Genomic DNA, 21053 nt, shown 5'->3' with positions numbered 1-21053 from the left:
CAGACTTCCTGTGCCTAGGGATCTTGGTTCCTCCTCAGACGGGGGTCTTGAGAACGGAATTCCTGACGTTGAAGGCCTTGCCTCACCTTCGTAGGGAGGTCTAGAGCAGAAGTCTCTTTCTCTCGTATATCTTGACTCCCCACTAAATGGTGTTCTTTGACAGATATCTCTAGCACCTAGAGGTCCCAAACCCTCATTATACGGAGGTATTTGACAACCCTCTCCTACACTTACTGATCTGGCCTCTTCCCGGGGAGGAGGTCTCCGAGAATTATCCCCTTCACTAGAGGGTCTGTGTCCTTCATTATAAGGAGGCGGACTTCTCATAAACATGTCATCTAATAATTCATCATCCGACTCCCCAATGGGCACCCAATGTTTGCATTTTTCTGTTCTCTTCTCTCCTGCAGAAGGACCACCCATTGACATCATTGGAAACAGCCCTTCTACAATCATATTCTGTCTCCACTGTTTCATCTTTTTGTCTCTGGTCTCTTGTTTCAGTTTTGGATACAATTTTGTTAACCCTTTATCCATTCGGGGCTTATCTCTCTCAAAAGCTTCGATCTCCCATTCCTCTAAAGCTTCGTACTGCGTTAATCTAGGTCTGGGATGTAAGTCATTCATTCGGGTTCTCAAATTAAATAGAATTCTGCCATTGAATGTACCTTCTAAGGGAAAAGCCAAAATTCCGTCATCCTTGGTGTATTCCGCCCAGTTTTCCAACCATACACACGAGTGGTACCCTTTATCAAACATCATGAAAGATGCGGGAGTATTAGGTGGCGGAATGACAACACCTTCTCTGGTTTTAATCGGCTTGTCCTTTTAAAAATAATTCTTTACTTTGTTTACAAGGGATAGTTTTCTCTTATTTCCGTACATAATGTCGGTTTTATGCCCTTTCCACTGATCGTTCTCAAACCCTAAATGTCGTGGATCAGGTCTAGTATGCGGTCTATACGAGTGCCACATACGATTTTCGGCTAGTGACTCTGTTTACAAATCACTTCCAATCCAAGTGCGTTTTTTTATTTTCGTGCAACCAATGAAGTGCACGGTTTCAAATAATCCCGGCCAATGGGTGTGCGGCCTTTCGCGAGACAGGTTCTCACGCCTCGGCACTCACCCCTCCTTTACAATTCCAGCTCCGCTACACACCCGCTGCGTCTACCAATCCCAGCGCGGCACAGAGTGATGTCAGAGCAGCTCCGCAACTGACTCCCTCCCTCACAAGGTAACGGAAACTTAATTTCTCTCTAAAAGTGCAAGTGCTTTGTTATTTTACAAACGAATACACATTCGCCCCTGTACCCAAGTGTCTAGACAGCAAAGATTTGTTTCACTGCAAGTAAACTACTTCCATTTACTTTTCACTCACTACGGATAGATCTCTTCTGCCTACCCTTCACTCAAGCATTAGGAACCTGCTACTTCTTCGACTCATCCACTTCTTTTCGGGATATATATAGAGCCTAAAGTTTCACCAGCGAACCCCTTTGCTATCACCCAAGCTCCGACGAACCTGCTACTCCTTCCGGTGTGACCCTTACTAGGTTATATCACAATAGAGGTTTTGCCAGCCAACTCGTTGCTATCCTTTATTTAAACATACATTCAGAAAAACCCTAGTTAGTGCTTCCAGTTCTGCCTAACCTGCACCAACTTTCCTTAGGCCAGTGACATCAAAGCGAAGTGGATTCTCTTCACCACTCGCTATTCAATTCCCCGGGGATTCCCAACAAACATATAAACACTAACGAGTGGGTTAATACATATATCAGCACAATAATAAGAAAAACAATTTAAAACATTTCATAATTTTTCAAAGCAAACATTTCCCGTGATTGATCAAGCCACACAAACTGTTTACCCTTATAGCAGCAAAAATATTAGCAGCATCCACCCTATCTAGCTTAACTAGTCCTACCTAACTTTAACTAGTCCCTAACCATAGCTCTGCTACCAGAAAATTACTGATAGAGATCGCAGGTCACCCGGCCAATACTTTCACCATACACGTACCAGGCCCATATTTTTCCAATTTATCATATACATTAATCGGGTGACCTAACAACTCTACTACCAGTAACCCTGGTTCCTTCCTATTTATTTCTATTGTACCCAACTTACCAATCCACCGTTATGGGTACCTATGACCACAACGGATCAGAGAGCGAGCTGTAAAAGAAAGGCAGGCAAAATACAATACCGACTTTTATTTCTTCTGTATTCATCAAATAACCACAGACTACTGGGAAGTTTTTAAAAGTTTATCTTAGAAATCAGATTCTGAGTGTATGCAATTTACAACGAGAAGGCAATCTATAGTCAGAATAATGAAGAGCACATAACCATATAAAAAGAAGACTAAGGCAACCATTTATGAGTCTATAGAAAAGTAATAACAAAGCGGTATGCTAAATAGATTTCGGAAATGGATCACGACTAGACTTTTACTGTTTAGAAAAATACTGCAAAGTAAAGATTGGAAATCCTATACATCTGTAGGGGGGGGGAAAGTGGAACACGCTATAGTTCTAGCATCATTACGTCAAAATCAGATTGCAGGAGAAAAATTATATACCACATTTATGATTCATAAACAGGATGGAGAGAATGTGTTCTAAAAGGTAGGGAAACATAGGGACATGCTAAGGAAAATATACTGTATGACTTTTATAGTAGGTTGCGGAAAACATGGAAAATTTAACGTATGCAAGGAATGTCTTTATTTAAGCAAAGACAGAAAATAGAAAGTGCAGTATAGAGTTTTTGCCCTATATTTACCTAGAAAGGTGTGCAGACCAACCCTGGCCACGGGTCAGTTAAGGACAGGAAATACCCCAAGGAAGGACAGTCATCTATGGGACAGCAGGTGCAGATTGGACACCCCAGGACAGGACAGGAAAACCAGATTAGGATCAGGACAGGACCACCAAGGCACGACCAGCACCCGCAGTTCGGAAGCAACGCCTGCGCTCCACCCTCTTTGCAGCTATCAGTCAGAACCCCGATTGGGTTAGCGAACTCCCCAGCAAAGTGCTCCGCCAGCACGTAAGGTTTAGTAAAACCTTTTGAGTCTATGGTCAAATTCGGACAGAGTGCTCCGCAGCGCTCTGTATTCAGTCACCTATTGAGTGCGTTGGGTCAGTGACAAGTCAGCTATTCAGACAAGTCGGACAAATTCTCTAGCTAATCCTAGGCTAGTTATACTGTTTTCGGGTCAGTGTACCACCCCCCAAATGTTGCAAGTGTTAGAATCCCCAATTTCGATTGGTCCCCAAGTAGGATAAGTCAACACACCAATCAGAACAAACTTCTACAAGCCTAAATTACCATTTTCTGAGACCGCCTAGCAGGTTTGGGGTTCTCACGATAGAAATGACAGACTACAATAAGAAATAACAATTGTATCGAGTTAGGAACGATTCAGCTCCATCTTGCTGGGTCAGAGGTTGCGTTCACAGGAGCCTCTTGACTGGGGCTGCCAGCTGGCTGAGTTCCACTGCTCAAGGTTGCCTTCTCTCTGCCTGCGCGACATGCGCAGTAGAGACTTTCAAGATGGTTCGCGTCTCCCTCAGACCCCAAATATCGCGGTACATGAAAAGTAAGCGAAAACAAATTAAAACATAGAAATAAATGAATTCACTGCAAACTATGAGTAGCTACTTTATACTCCTTAAATTGACTATGGCATTATAATTAGTGCAACAGACAATAACACGAGAGCATCTGCACGAGCTTCACCACGTTAGAACACCGACAGCCATTTTAGACGCAAGCACGCATGCGCACATTTTCCCACCAGAACTGCAACTACGTCACGTCATGTGAGTGTGACTAACGCATGCGCAGAAGCAAACCCTCAAGCGGCGGCCATTTTAGGGACAAGAGTTATTCGTATTAGTAAACACATAGGCAAGCATCACTAAGATACATGCATATCCAAAATAAAAGGAAATTAGTAAAACGTACAGATTGAATTATAGGATTATAATGTGATTCGAGGTTCTTGATTTAAGCAAGTCGCGTAATATGCGAAATCTTGCTTCATCATTGCTGCCTACCCGGGGACTACAATTCCCGACATCACCTGCGGCTAGGACGCCGCCTACGTTGTTCCTGCGCCCGGTGGTGCATAAAAACACCTGGGAGCTCCGGGGAAGCGGGGGACGTGAAGCAGAGCAGGGGGAACTCGCCTTTGGCAACCGCTCCGCCGCCGAAAAAGCTGTCCTGCTGCCGCCGCAAGTGCTGGCTTCCTGCCAGGAGTATTGGGCCACCTGTGCTGTTGCTGCCTACCCGGGGACTACTGTCACGATATATGCAGATTGACTAACCTTAGGTTTCAGGTACAGCGGGAGCGATGTAGATGCCAGTTTCTCTCCTCCCTAGATGTGGCACCCCAAGTGAATCATTAGATAAACTTCACCTGTGAGGACCCCGCCCAGGGAAGGGGAAAAAATGGATAAATAAAATAGAAAAAGGCTGGCAGCCATAAACCATCCACAGGGCTTGACAATAGGAGAGACACCACGCCTTGAGTCTGTGTACAGGTTCCTGTATGGAGACACAAGACACACAAAAGTCACTCTCTTTTTTGGAATGCATGGCCACCTCTATATGTTTATACTAGAGTATTCCAATACACTTACATGTCAAGGCTCCAGCAATCATTCCATCAGATAAGGGCAAAAAGTAGGAAAAATAAAGTAAACAACAAAAGTAGTAGGGAACTGCCCATGAACCCCAATTGGTAAAAAGACTAAATATTGTCTCTAGAGACCACTCACAGTCAAGGTAGAACGCTACTTATCTTGAGCGTGCTGAATCCTCTGCAAGTTCAACTCGACCAAACCCCGGTCAGCTGCAATGTTCTTTGTGAAAAAACCAATCCGAGCCTCTCAACAGCTCTAAGGGAATCCAAAGTGTTCGTCCCAACCAAAACAAGGACGTAGTAAAGAAATCAACAACAAAAATAAACTGTGGAGATAGGAGCACTCTCCCAACGCTAGTCCTCCGCTAGCTTCAGTTCCAAAACGCAGAAATCAAGCGAGGCAAAGGGACTCAAGATTTGAGTCTTCCCTTCGTCCGTTAATCTTCACAGATCAGCACTGCTTCCAGCGCGGCTCTCAGCGCTGCTTCCAGCGCGGCTCTCAGCGCTGCTCCCAGCGCGGCTCTCAGCGCTGCTTCCAGCGCGGCTCTCAGCGCGGCTCCAAGGATAACTCCTCGCCGACCCAACACAGTCCAGAAGAGCGGAATCTCCCGCACCAAGGAAAGAAGCGCCCAACAGAACAACAGACTCCCAACAAAGATCCAGGTACTGAATGGTAGCTATCACAGGTGACAAGCACCGGGGGCTTCCACACAGACACAGATATAGGAGTTGAGAGACAGGGAAGAAGGAAGGAGGAAAGGGAAAACAGACTAGCCTCCAAGCATTCTGGGACCTGTAGTTTCGCCATAAGTGCCTAAGTTGTGACAACTACAATTCCCGCACAAGGTGGCGCATAAAAACACCTGGGAGCTCCGGGGAAGCGGGGGACGTAAAGCAGAGCAGGGGGCACTCCCCTTTGGCAACCGCTCCGCCGCCGCAAAAGCTGTCCTGCTGCCGCCGCAAGTGCTGGCTTCCTGCCCGGAGTATCGGGCCACCTGTGCTGTTGCTGCCTACCCGGGGACTACAACTCCCGGCATCACCTGCGGCTAGGACACCGCCTACGTTGTTCCTGCGCCCGGTGGCGCATAAAAACACCTGGGAGCTCCGGGGAAGCGGGGGACGTGAGGCAGAGCAGGGGGCACTCGCCTTTGGCAACCGCTCCGCTGCCGCAAAAGCTGTCCTGCTGCCGCCGCAAGTGCTGGCTTCCTGCCCGGAGTATTGGGCCACCTATGCTGTTGCTGCCTACCCGGGGACTACAATTCCCGGCATCACCTGCGGCTAGGATGCCGCCTACGTTGTTCCTGCGCCCCGTGGCGCATAAAAACACCTGGGAGCTCCAGGGAAGCGGGGGACGTGAAGCAGAGCAGGGGGCACTCCCCTTTGGCAACCGCTCCGCCGCCGCAAAAGCTGTCCTGCTGCCGCCGCAAGTGCTGGCTTCCTGCCCGGAGTATCGGGCCACCTGTGCTGTTGCTGCCTACCCGGGGACTACAATTCCCGGCATCACCTGCGGCTAGGACGCCGCCTACGTTGTTCCTGCGCCCGGTGGCGCATAAAAACACCTGGGAGCTCCGGGGAAGCGGGGGACGTGAAGCAGAGCAGGGGGCACTCCCCTTTAGCAACCGCTCCACCGCCGCAAAAGCTGTCCTGCTGCCGCCGCAAGTACTGGCTTCCTGCCCGGAGTATCGGGCCACCTGTGCTGTTGCTGCCTACCCGGGGACTACAACTCCCGGCATCACCTGCGGCTAGGACACCGCCTACGTTGTTCCTGCGCCCGGTGGTGCATAAAAACACCTAGGAGTTCCGTGTCGCGGGTAGCGCCGGGAGAAGCCCGGGACAGGGGCGGAACCGTCATAGGCCGTCTGAGGCCGGAAGAGGCCGGGCTGGGCAATATCCCTAACATCTACAGTCTTTGACTGGATTATGAGGTACTGTGGACTTCATGGAAAATTGGTTACTGTATAGACATTGAACTTGATCGTTTATTAGTAATACAAATGTGTTTACAGTTAAACCCTTTTGCGCTTTGTCATACCCTTGGTTTGTAATAGGTTAGGATAGGATTCTCTTACCCCTCCTTTTTCTTATAGTAAACTGCATAATTAAGTTGGGAAAGCGGGTTTGCTCCGTGAAGCACATAGATCCTGCTCCTCAAAAAGGCATCTCTAAACCTACATCTATAGATAGAATGCTAGAGAAAGCATTGGGTGTAGTTGCCACAGAAATAGAGCGCACAGAGAGGCGCCTATCGATTCAAAACCTAGAGCAGAGCCCGCAAGCTTGTGACTTGTCAATTGACCTAAGGGCAATAAGTGTAGAGCCCACTAAAGAACAATCTATGACTGTGGAACAACAGACCCTAGATTCCTCTAAGAGTGCTACCCCCAGGTATCCGGGTAGAAAATGTAAAGTAAAACTTAAACACACCTCCAAACAACCTATAAGAGGGAAAAATGGAAAGGAAGTGGAAAAGGAAAAGGTTAGCCAGGGGGGGAATGTCTCTGAGACCAGGCTCGAACCCCCTAATGATCAGCCAAAGTGGGTCTCACTCCTGGTGACGAATCTCCAGCAGCAAATCAGATCCATTGTCAAAGAAGAACTATTACCTGTATTGGCAATGCTAGATGGGCTGTCAGCAAAGTTGAATGAAGGGGCAAAAGTCAAAGAGATGTCTAAAGCTTTAAATAACATAGACAGAATGCCGTACACTCAGGCCACCACGAGCAACTTACTAATTGAGCTCCCCATTATTATAAATGACTCCAGTATGGTAATAACCCAAGAAAAACCACAGCACGATAGGGGGAAAAAGGATTCCCAAGCAAACGCCTAGCGAACACAAACTTGACGCATCAGGATCGCCCACGGCTGGGAATGAGCGGGGTTTCAGAGAACATCCCCAGGCAGGGGGCGCTTGAGATGTCCCCAAAGCAGGATTGTAGTGTTTTAGATCGCAAAAACCTAATACACATCCCCCCAATTATAAACTTACCGCCGGAGTCAGCTCCATACGTACTGGTACTCGCAGGGGTCCCAGAATTAAGAAAGGGTATTGTAGAATCACACCAAGAGTTAAAAAACAAAAAACAACCATTGGTTAACAAATCATAGCGATTTTGGGTATGAGAACAGCCACGAGATATTAACTACAAGAAGGGTGGGATGGATAGGCGAGCAACACAAGGATATTTATGGAGATTGCGTAGTAATTAATTTTAAAAATCCATGCACTATTGAGCATATCTTAGCAACTGAATATGGACGGAATAGGGGGAGCACTATTCTGTTACCTTTAGGTTTTTTTTATCCCCTGATAAGGTCACATCAGCAAGACTTTTCTTACCAGACGAGAAGGAGATTCCCCCCAAAAAGAATAGCATTCCTGAATCCAGGCAACCTGCTGCATAATTTCCCAATTTTCAATATTCCAACAGGTAATAGGTTCAGTCCCCTTGAGGGAGCAGACTAACTGAAGGGTCACAACCCAACCACTGAAGAGGGAATAGCCCCACTAACAACTGATCTAGAGAGGCAGGGCAGCCCTTTTGTGACAGATTTGGAGTTTGAAGACAGATTGGCCAGAGGGAGCATGAGTGACCAAATAGTGGATCTAGAGCTAAAGTTCCCGAATGTCATTAGATTAGCAAACGTCCTCCCGAATCAGTTGGGACTGGTGCCCCAAAATGGGAATTCATCGCACACTGAGGTAACAAGGGTTTTGTCCTGGAACATTGCAGGTTTGAATAGCAAATTAGATGATCCCGAATGGGGAATCTTTATTGAACACTTTGAAATCTGCATGTTCCAGGAAACCTGGGCAAGAAGAGAGGTTCCCAGGTTGGACTATGCAAGTTTTAACATTCCAGCAACTTCGGGGGGAACATGGAGACCATCCGGGGGCCTGACAACTTGGGTGGGATCACATTTGGGGTGTTCAGCAGTCCAAATTGACACCGGGTCCAGTGACATTCTAAGTGTCCTGTTGCGGTTTGCTACAAAACCCCCTGTTGTCCTAATTAAGGCATACTAACGACTGATCACTAAGGGCAGTGAATCTAATACAGTGGAAGAGCTAACTACTTTTCTAGGCTCTATAGACACTGATCAAATGATTATAGTCGGTGGGGATTTTAACTGCCAGTTTGAGCCGCTAAAGGGGTTATCCCCAGATAGCTTATTTGATGAGGACCACTTCTTAAAAATCCCAGAATCAAGATGTCCCAAAATAAAAAAAATGGACCCCTCTGGTGATCCAGATGAGTTGTCTCACATTGAGACACTCCCTTCGAGCTTGTAATGGGAGATCCTCATCTGAATCATCAAATGACTATATATTCTATAGCAAAAATTGTGGGTTTATATTAGATTACATCTTCATTAACTCACATTCCTGGGACAGGATGATGGACTTCAAAATAATCCCCCGCCTAGACAGTGACCACTCTGCATTAGTAGTAGAACTCAAAGCTCTGAGTACGGGTAGTCTGCCTTTTACAGATAACCCTATTGATTCTAGGGTGGTGACCTCGAATTGCAGGAAGAAAGTGAAATGGTCAAACTTTAGTTGATCGGACGATAGATTGGGCAGTCTGTACGATGCCCTGTTGCCGGTTCTTTCAGATGCGTCCAATCTATGTTGCCCGAGCCAGGAGGGCATAGACCTACACAAGGCTCAACTGACCCACGCTAAACTAGGAAAAGTTACCTTCGAGTTTTTTTATCCAAATAAAAAAAGCTTGCAAAAGGACAAGTTGCCCTCCCACCCCTGGTACAATACCTCTTGTCGTGCGGCAAAAAAGGCACTGGTATTAGCCATCAGAACCAAAGATTGCCTCTCCATAAGGCCGGCAAGAGCAAACTACAAAAGTGCCATAAAAGAAGCTAAACGAAGATGGGAAGATGAAAATTGGGCTACACTGAAAACCGCACTAGGGGACAGAGACATGAGGACATTTTGGGGTCTTGCTAATTCCGGTACAACATCTTCTTGAAGCGCTGTTGAACCAAACCTAAATGAACAGGTCTGGCGAGAGCACCTCGAAACACTCAATGCTAAGGAATCCGGAGTTGGACCCGTCTATGGCTGTGACCCATTAGACGCCTGCCCTGTAGTTAATCGGGATCCATTCCCCCAGACTGATGGAGATGTGGACCAGAATGTAAGCCTAAAAGAAATAGAGGCTGCAATAGCAAGAATAGCCCCAGGCAAAGCTCCTGGTCTGGACAAGATCCCTGGAGATCTCTATAGGTCCGAACCTGCCATCTGGGCTCCATATTTGTGGATGCTTTTTACCACAATCATACAAGGCATGAAGATCCCTCCAAGCTGGCTTGGAGCGGAAATAATACCGATTTTTAAAAAGGGCTCCCCTCTCCTCCCAACTAACTATAGACCCATAAGTCTAATAGACATTTCTCAGAAAGTTTTTGCATGGGTCCTTCTCTATAGATTGCAGTCTTGAATGGAAGAGAAGAGGGTGCTGTCCGCCCTGCAGGCTGGGTTCAGGGAAAAATTATCGACCTTGGACCAAGTACTGAGACTACAACTGCTGTATTGGAAGACCGTAAGCATGCAGGGGGGGCAGCCTCTTCTTGATCTTTGTAGATTTGAGATCTGCATTCGATCTAGTTCCCAGGGAGAAATTATGGCTAGCATTGGGTGAGATGGGGTCCCCGAATATTTAATCCGACTTTTTAAACGCTTAACCAAATGCAACTACGCGCAAGTTAGGTATGGCAAGGATGGCAATCTCTCAGCACCTATACCTATTAACCACGGTGTACGCCAGGGGTGCGCGCTCGCACCAACCTTATTTAGCCTTTACATTAATGGCTTGATTGACGCCCTGTTAGCAGAAAAAGATCTTGATGCACCCAAGTTAGCCTCCCGTAGAATATTGGCAATGATGTTTGCCAATGACACCCTATTGGTTGCTAAATCGACTATGGGAATACAAAGGGTTTTGGATAAATTTGAGAAGTTCTGTAGAGATAGAGGCTTAGAAATAAACCTACAGAAAACAAAATTTATGGCATTTAATTGCCCAAAAAGCACACGTCCTAACCCGTCCCTTAATGGCAAACCCCTTGAGAGAGTGTCATCCTTTGTGTATTTAGGCATTACAATTTCCGAATCTATGGAATGGGGGCCGCATATCACAAAATCCACGCTAAAACTAGCACAATCTCCAGGTGGCATCTTGAGGGTTTTTAACAAGTCTAGTAAAAGAACCATTAGCCCAGCAATTGAAATCTACAGGGCGCAGGCGAGAGGTGGGGCTTTATATGGTGCAAAGCTTTGGGGCCACCTTAACCTGAAGAAGCTAACACAGGTGGAAAACCAATATCTAAGACAACTATTCAGACTGCCACTTAGCACCCCGCTGGTCCCGCTACGTCTCGACACAGGCATAACCCCAATAGCTGAAGTAGCGAGCCTTAAACCCATCTTGTGCTGGCGTCGTCTGTGGACAACCCCCGAACTTACATCGTACAGGGAGGCACTATTAGAAGTACTTAGGTCACAAGGTGCTGTAAAGATCCCGTGGCTCGTACATATTAAATCTTTACTAACCAGTATGGGTCTAGGGGATTGCTGGTCAGATCCTGAGTCAGCCTGTTTGCTAACATCTAAGGACTACGTGAAGGCACACTACAAAGAGTATAGACTGACTCAATTACACACCCTTACCAGAACTGGGAATCTTTCTAGTGGGTTCCTGGAAATAAAAGATATTCCTTGCTTCGAGCCGGCAATTGATCTCATAAATCCACCAGCAGCTAGGAAGCTCTATTTGCAATATAGATATGGGGTGCTTCCACTACGCTGCTTCACATCCAAGTGGAGAGACCAACAAATGATCCAGTGCCTGGCATGTGAGCACTCTGAAGAAACTGAGCTCCATGTCTTTTTTAGCTGCCCAGGCTATAAGAGAGCAAGGAAACGTTGGTTGGTCCAGATGTGCAGGAATCTGGGCAATAGGCGCCGTCTCGAAGTTTTCAGGATACTGAAAACCGGTTCGAGTATCCCAATAGTATACTCGGTTGCAGGTTTCCTGTTCTCAATGTGGTGTACTAGAAGGGTCTATTTGAGCTCCAGAAATGTTGCACCGACAGCCCTGTCCTGAAGTACTAATGTCAGTAGAAATAGCTCTTTAGTTGTCATGATTATCTTGTAAAGCTTTTAATTTAATAGCTTCTGCTTTTTATATTTGCCCTTTTTTAGCTAAATTATGTATTTATTGCACTACGCACTTTCCGGAAATAGTTTAGTAAGTCTTGCCTATCCTCATATCCCAAAAACCCCAATGTATCCTTAATATGAAATCATGTGTATAATTACCACCGGTCTTTTACTTTTTTAATCACTATTGTCAGCATGATGCATTTTCATTCTTTTTTGTTATGTAAATGTTTGCTGTGTGCTGTACTTTCTAGGTCATTCTGACCGAAATAAAGTCTTTTTGAATTGAATTGAAAGTCGAAATCTTTGAGTACAGATGTGATTGATGATCAGTGCACCCCAGATTGGGGTCCGGCTTGGATGAAAGGCTGCCATAAGTCCTCAAAGATCTGCAGTCAATCATTAAGATTGTAAATCAGCCTCTCAAATGTGGCATCTCCCATCCTTGGCATCTCATTCCTAATGGACCCACTAATTGTCCTACTGGGCACCATGGTCACTCACTTCTTAGCAGTGATTCTTGCCCATGCCCAATTATGGAAACAGTCAATTATCCCAGCTATGTAATGTCTGGTGGGGAAAGCTATTGAATATTTACACCATGGATAAATTAACAGCATCAGTATGTGATGGCATGGACAAATTCACAAAAACTTGTCTCTCCTACATGAAGAGGGATCGCACTCTGTGGGCAACTCCCGCTTTTGTTACGGATTTGACCTGCATGGCAGACCTACATATTATGACGTTCCACGACAGGACTGCTCTGACCATAGTGCACGTGAAGAAACAAACTCCTATTGATAAGCATCGTGAGAGCTGGGAACTCCAAGACATTGCGTAGGAGGACTAGATGGGCCTGCAGTCTGGAAGACGTGTGGAAAATATTTTGCAGTTTAGGCTCTCAACTTGTTGCATTCATCATCATGGAACTCCGTACCAACTCTGGTTTCCCGCCAAGTGTGTGGAATAGAAGAGTAAGTGCCAGCAGAGAAGCTGTCATCTATCAATGTCGTATAACGGGGTTTGAGAGCGGGGTGAATCGAGGTGCCCTTGTGTAGTAGTATATTGCTAGTTTAGCTCTCGTATTCAGGGATGTTGTTCAAATGCAACCCACGGGGGTTATCAGTTTGAAGGATGGTCACATTTAGAAACTGGTGGAGGTACAGTTAGTACAGCACAGAATGGGGAAAGCACTCTGTTGCATTGTAGGAAGGTAACATTGCCAAGGCATGAGGGAGGGGAGTAAAAAATGAGTTTAACAACCCTATTTTGTTGTTATTTTAGCATGTGAAAAAAATGAACCAGATTAAACTACTGACCTAGAATATGAGGGACCTCAACAAATCTGCTCAAAGTCCAGTTGTACTTTAGAAGATATGGATTAATATAGCCTCATACAAGAGGCACATTTGACTCAGACTGTGGAAGGGAAAATATGCAAGGAATGGACCGGGCAGCTTTACTCTGGTATTTGTTCTGCTTATGCCTGAGAAGTTTCTGTATGAATTGTGCCTTTAGAATCTCGGGCTTTATATATGAGGAATTGGCATAGGGCAGCGACGCAAGTCTTCTGGCCGCGCTGTCCTACACCAATGTGAAACGGCAGGAATGCACCGTATTTAAAAAATACGGTGCATTCTTGTTCTTTCCCCCTGAGCTGGTGCACCATTTGCTGCCTAGCGGCAACATAGGCCCCCTAGACCATGGTGCAAAGGTGTCTGTGTTACAGGCAGGATTGTTGTGCAGGAAGGTACACCTTTCTGCACAAAAACATTCCTAAGAGGAGTTTTCCTCTTTCCGTGTTTGCTATAGAATACAGCACACATGTGAAGAGGAAAAAGAGGAGAAATACAAATATTTCTTCTTGTTACACCTGCTTTGGGGAGGCGTACGTTTTTGGCTCTGCCCCAGGTTTATGTAATTTTGTAAATCTGGGGCAGCATCAAAATTCATGGGTGTTGCGTGATAAAACCCACCACAAAGCCCATGGAATGCCTCCTTGATGCAGAGTAAGACAAGGCAGTGCTTTGCATTGCTGTGTCTTACTCCATATCTATGAGGCCATGCAAAGCCATGGAGGGTGGTTTTGCGTCACCTCATAGATATGATTGAGAAGCTTGTGCCACCAGAGCATCAAAGAGAGTGACAGGCCTCTTGCATATAAGCCCCTTAGTTACAAAAGCTGACTTAGTAGGGAAAGACATCCTAATGCATGGTACACTGGATGGGAAGGAAATATGTGTACTGAACATGTCAGGCCTAGTTTGAGGTTGGTCAAGGGCAGGCAGCAGATACTGAACTAGAACTGTGCAGGTTGGGGTCTTTTTCCTCTGGGGTCCATCCTAATTTGGAACTGCAAAATGGGTCGAGTACACCCATAGCATATTTGTCTGTCAGGGTAGCAAGGGCGAGCTGCCCAAAATATCTCTGGGAGGTAGTGTGGGGGTAGAGCATAGTAGACCAGTTCACATCAGCCACAGAAACCAGAAAGCCACAAGGAATAAAGTGCACTGAGTGCCGAAAGAAAGCAATTTTCAACTCACATTGGTGCAATTAATCGAGGCGCTTGGTGAACTCAATAATCCCTGGAAAATAAAATAGACAAGATAAAGCCAACCTGCTTTGAGCTGATCTCAGGAAAACAGATAAGAGAGTTTCAGAAATGAAAATAACTGTAGAGCACTTCCAGAGCAAAGTTGTTGAGTTGAGAATAACAGTTAGGGAATTGACTGGGCAGATGCAAGAAATGGAGAACAAGGTTGAGCCTTGGCAGGGCAGCCCTGGCTGAATGTCCTGCATCGCCTGGGATTTTCTGATAGGGCCTGGGTGGAGCTTTTCCTGAAGCAATGCATCCCAGACGCCCTACACTTGAAAGGGCTGTTGATTTTCTTTTCTGTACTAAGGGTAAACAGGGCACTACAATACAAGCAATGTATTATATGGTTGGTGGGTCTCATTCAGTGAGTTCTCACCACGTCGGGCTAGTAGAAGCTGCAGCGCAACAGGTGGAAGCACTCTGACCAGGTGCGGCACTCGCGAATTGGAGATTCCATCTTCCAGTTCGCAGTGCCTGGGCAACACAGATCCTCTGGTAGTCCTCTATGGCAGTCACTGACGCGAGCACACTGGCAAGTCAAGAGTCACATTGATTTTCCTTAGGCATGTAGGGAGGCCCAGAGATTTACAGGGATACTTGGGTCCGTTCAGGGCACACTCCCACTGCAGTGTTCTCCTGGGCCTCTCTTTTCTCTAGGGTCGTCCGCTGGGCTTCCTCTCCTAAGGCAGATAGCACTTGCAGAACAAGTCGCTATTTTTCCCCTCTCAGCAGTCAGGCAGGCTCCCAGGTCTGAGCAACCACTCACAAGGAAGGGGGCCCCTGAGGCTGGTAACAGGCAGAGGGGACACAGGGAAGAGCCACATTGCAGTCAAGAGATAAACCGCCTGAAATTCTTTTAGAAGGTGCATGAAGTCACTGATATACTAAACCAATCTTAATATGCTGGCCTTCCCAATTATAATGCAGAATGTATGTATGATGCAAATATCATGTTTTTTATATTATTTTATCAAATTTGTAAAAAGACATGATAAAGATAAATAACAAAGAAATCTAAGCACATCCTGCATCGCACACACACAATCTTTCAAAACAAACAGAACACATACCCAAACATAATCATACACCCCATCACATCAAGATTCATTAAATACCAATATACATTCTTGGACAATAACAACAATCCTCCCATAAATAAGGTGAAAGCACATACGGTATAGAAATACAAAGTGATTGAGTTAAATAACAGTAGACATCAGGAAGTCAATTACTCAATCAGTAATGCAGTTCATAATCCGGTTTCTTCTCAGGAGGGAAGGTAGAAACAAGGGAGACAAATAAAGCTCCAGCGACGACGCGAGTTTCGGTGTCTAACCTAACTATGGGTCACACCTTCTTCAGGGCGAGCTGATGATGTGCGAAACACAAGGTGAGATGCTCCTGGGAACAGATACCCAAGAGAAAACCACAGGATCATGGAAAGCAGAAGAACAATGAAACATGGGCTCCAACACTGGGACCCGAAAAAGTAAGGGGACAGCTGAATTTTCACATAGGGTATAGCATAGATAGAGCTCAGCTGTTCTCATTGGCCATCTGGTGTTTGCTACAGGTGGCCCAGCGTGGGACGGTTCCTTCCGCCATTTATATATATGTATCAGGCCCTTGCCAAGTGTTTTGCAAGCATTTGAAAGAAACTGCTGTGCCCGTCTTGCCCCTTTTCATTACAAAGCATTCATGGCCTCTTTACGGACCTCTGTGTATTCCATTTCATGAATCTTAGTATACAAGTGACACATTCACTAGGAAATCAAAAGTCTAACTTAGACCAGAAGTCTAATTTTACTAGTAGTAAAGTTAGACTTTAGGTCAAACCATAGACTTCAGGTCTAAACTTTGACTTTTGTTCTAAGTTTACTTTTGTTAATCAGGCTCTACGTTGGGAAGCAGGTGCCCTGGCGTCTACATTTGAAACTATGTTATGTGATATGGCAGCACAGTTACAGCATGCAGTAATGTGGCTGGCTGAGGGAGAAAACTGGGAGAAAGACCGCTAGAGGAGGTGTGTTGGATACCCCCACTGGAGGAGCTCTTCATGATGGAAAGTACAATCACCACAGAGCACCCGCACGTGGTTAAGCATGTTGGGAACTCATGGGAGAAAATGGTAAGCAAGGTAATGAAAAGGTCACCTGTGCCTTTGGCATGCAATGGTAGCATGAAAACATGGAGTTATTGAGTGGCAAAGGATAGGAGATTGCAAGTATACGAGTGAAAACTATCTGAAATAACAAGAAGTTCAAGCTGGTATAGTTTCATTACTTACGCAGTACATACCTGACAGCTCTGAATTTACATAAGATATGCCAGGACAGATCAAACTGATTACAAAGGTGTGGGGAAACACTGACTTTATTCCAACGGCATGCACATGTAGAATAATAAAAAGTTATTGAACTACGGTCATGACTCGAATATACCCCCTAACTAGTGGAGTGGTGTGGCTCACTGGTTAGAGGCGGCAGACCCGGGAGCAGAGGACGGCCCGGGACCAGGGTTCAATTCCCGACGCGGCAGGGTCTTGGACCAGGGTCAACGGACTCGATAATTCTCGCCTCGGTGCCTACTCTAACTAGGGATCACACTCGGCAACTCTGGGCATTAGCTTGCCTCATCTCCACAACGGCCCCCCACATACGCCGGGGATGCCTGGTTTCACCTTGGAGATACCCAGTAGGGACCATCTCACAGGGAAAGCCAGGACGGGTTCCCCAGCGGTCTACAGCGCAGAGATACTCCTTCGGGAGTCGATTCTAGCGCTTTAGAAACCCACAATCAATCAATCAACTGGGAACAATCCACACCTTATAGTTAAACAATACTTACTGAAGGTAAAATCTAAACCTAAGAGCATTAAGATGAGACACAATTTGTCTGATCTGGGGACTCTTGGTGAAAAGCCTTTTAGCCATACATTGACTTTGAGCTTTTGGGGCCAACAAGACAGGCAAGAGAACAGAGCTCGGAGAAGGGGTGTTAGACCTGACATCCTTGGTGTGGTATTCCCCAAAACTTTTTGCTGTCACCCATACTGTTTTGTTGAATTTGTTTTGTTGGCTTTAGGATTCTGTGCACTTTACCACTGCAAACCAGTGCTAAGTGTTTGTGCTGTCTCCATAAAACATGGTAACATTAGCCTACACCCAATTGGCACAATTAATTTACTTGTACGTCCCTAGTAAATGTTACTACAGGTACTCAGCGTCTGTAAATTATATGCCACTAGTGTGCAACCCACTAAAGTAGTTCGACCTGACAAAATAAACTTTTTGCCAAGCCTACACCTTCCCTTTTAATACATATAAGTCACCCCAAGATAGGCCCTAAAGTCTTATAGGGCAGGGTGCATTGTATTTAAAAAATAGGACATGTGTACCTATGTCTTACATAAGTTTTACATGTCCTGGCAGTGCAAATACTCCTAAAGTAATTTTTCACTGTTATAAGACCTGTCTCTTCTATTGACTAACACTTAGTTAACTTATTACATTCAATAAGTGCTAACTTTGATTTGTGAGCAGATAGAGATAAGCTGTTTACACTCAAATCATCCTTAATGGTGTAAAGTCGAAATTTAAATCATCATTCTGAAAACACCACCTTTAGAAAGTTGGCATACAAAATGTTGTCCCCGTGTTATTTATTGTATTTCACTCACTCCTTATAAATCATACTTCTCACATACTTACACACAATTTAACCAAACTAGAAGTCTTATCTTTAGTAAAAATATCTCCTCCTTTGTTGCAAATAATTTGAAATACAACAATAAAATCTGTTTAAAAATCACAACAATTCATAAAATCTTTATGCAAAAGAGACCATAAGAGTTATTGTGCTAAATTGTCCTCTCCTAAACATAGTAGTCCTTAATCGTCAACTAAATTTTACTTTGCTCATATTTAGTTTTACATTATAAAAAAAAGAACCACATATCATTTTGTTTCTCGTACATATATAGTAAAGGACAATAATATTCAGATGGTACCTCTAACTTTGAGTCTCCAAGTAAAGACATAAACATAAATACAGATTATGAATAATAATAAAACAATATCATTAAAATAGGTTGTCACTTGTTCCAACCATTTGGGCCTTCTACCAATGCTTTGGGACACATGACTGTGAATAGCTCTGCTATAGGGGTTTATGTATTGCATTTAGACAGTAGCATAAAGGGGGTTTAGGTGTGGACAGGGCGGGCTATCTTGACAGTAAGACTGGAAAGGGGAGTTCCTAGCCACTTACATTTCAAAGGGCTTTGCCTCCTGCACACACAAACAAACCTGGCGCCAGACATGCTCTGCTTTTTGCCATCCCCAGACAGTTTGGAGCCTTGACACAGGAAGACCATTCCAGGACCCAGATGTGGGGTAGGACAGGGAGCCCCTGTCCTACCCCTGGCACCAGGCTGGCACCAGGTACAAATATTTTTCGGTTTTCTTACTTTGCATCTTGCATACAGCAAATATAACATGACAACAACCAAAAAATAACTTGTTTCTCATGAGGTACATTCTGGAAGGACAATCTACTATTTATGCCAATGAAAACTATTGAGTGATAATGTTTATCTCCACATTGTAGTAACCCTGACACTAGGACCCCTCTGAATGTTCATAAAGCTTAGACACCTGTTTAATAATAAGTCTGAGGATGCGTACCTTGAAGCATAGCATCGATATGTTTGGTAATGAGAGGTGTAGATTCGGGTGCGTCATCTAACAGGTCTAGCCCGTAGTAACTTCTCCATGGGCCCCAATTTTTTGTGAAATGTACATGTGCATCCCCTACTAATGTAAGTTGTGCGTTCAGCGGCCTTGTAGAGGTCTATACCCCTCCTCCACTCTTTTATAGTGGGAGTCTCTGCCGCTCCCCACCATTGTGCCACATCCCTCTTAGCCATGACCAGGCCTAGTGCTGCAAAAGTTAGCTGAGCCCTATTTATATCGACCTCGCTTGGTATACTCTGAAGGATAAAACCAGGGTCTATGGTTGCGGGTGCCCCCAATATCCGCCCCAACTCTCCCACTATTTTCCTCCAGTATGATTGGACTTTGGTGCTGCCCCATATTTTATTGTAAAATTCTCTCTTTACTGTCCTACATTTAAGACAAAGTGGCGTGCCCGCCCTCCCCGGGTGTGTCTCTGAATCCCCAGCCGTATTAACAGAGGGGAATGGTCTGACAGTCCCCTGGCAAGTTACTCTGCTTGCCGTACCTCTTTCATCTCACCCCTGGGACAAAGACGTAGCCCAGCTGGGAATATACATTATGCACACCTGAGTTGGAAGAGTATTGACATGTATGGGGGTGACAGTATCTCCACAAGTCAGTGAGCCCCTAAGGTGTGGCGAATCATGCGAGTGGTGTGGTGCCCCTTGGTTGTCCAGCCGCTGAGAGCAGTCCATCGATGGGTTTATGACATCATTGAAGTCACCTCCAATCATGTGAAAGGAGGAAGCTGTCTCCAACAGGATATCTACAACCTTTTCTAGTGTGGGTGCCTAAAGCCTCAGTGGTGCATACACGCATATCAAAGTTATCACTTGTCTGCCCACTGGCCAGTGAATCCCACATATCTGCCCATGTGAGCTATCCATTGGCGCATCGTCATGAAGGGGGGGACCTCTAGATCAGTATAGCCACTCTGCGTGACCCTGCGGAGTAACCAGCATGAGCCAACACTGTGTAGACTGCTCGGCCCAGAAATACACAGTGGGTCCCCTGTAATGCGTTTCCTAGAGCATTATCATGTCAGGGTGGTGTCTCTTGATGTATTGTGTTACTAAACCTCTTTCGACTTTGTCTTCCAGGCCATTGACGTTCTAAGTCAACACCGTGATAATATTCTCTATATTAGATGTATCTTCAGGCATGGGAAATGATCTGCTAGCAATTTGCCCTCATATGTTGAGGTCGTAGAGTGTGACTGTATCCGGTGTAATTTGTGTCCCATTGCAACAGCCCTCCAGTGTCTCTTGGGGGCTGCAGATTTCTGTTAAAAACTGCAGGACTACTGTCAGATAAATGGTTCTGGCGGGAGCTCACCAAGGATGCTGCTTACTCGGTCATTGTTCCAGGTATAAATATTGGACCTCCAGAACCATTCATCAGAACATTTCTGGACTTGTGGAAGTTATAGAAGAAAGATTGCCCTGCTGCCAGAGAAATGGCTTGCTGCTTGTGTTGGGTAAACTGAGTCTCTAGCTCAGCTATACAAGGCTTGTTTTCAAACCCATGGGTGACACAAGTGAGCTTAGTTCAATGCACCAGTGTTGTAAGTGAAATACAGGTTATTGTAGCCCCGCAGAACCCCACCCAGTGCATAATTGAGATGGTGTCAATGCTTTTGGGTTACTAACAGGGAGAAGTGGTAATCCAAACAATTGTTCATTAAATCCCCTTTAGTGCTAAGGCAATATTCTTCTTATTCACTAATTTCCATTGAAATGAATGGGCAGTGCATGACGAGTTACCCTTGTCATTAGCATCCAAGTGGTTAAAACTCAAGATCACTTGAAACTGAATATGTATTTCAACATATTTATTTCAAAATGGTTATTTTAAAATGCTGGAATCTAGTGCACATAATAT

This window comes from Lissotriton helveticus, chromosome 6 (genome assembly GCF_964261635.1).
Source record: "Lissotriton helveticus chromosome 6, aLisHel1.1, whole genome shotgun sequence".
In the NCBI taxonomy this organism is placed as follows: Eukaryota; Metazoa; Chordata; class Amphibia; order Caudata; family Salamandridae; genus Lissotriton; species Lissotriton helveticus.
The sequence above is the reverse complement of the archived record's forward strand: the minus strand, read 5'-3'. Positions refer to the sequence as shown.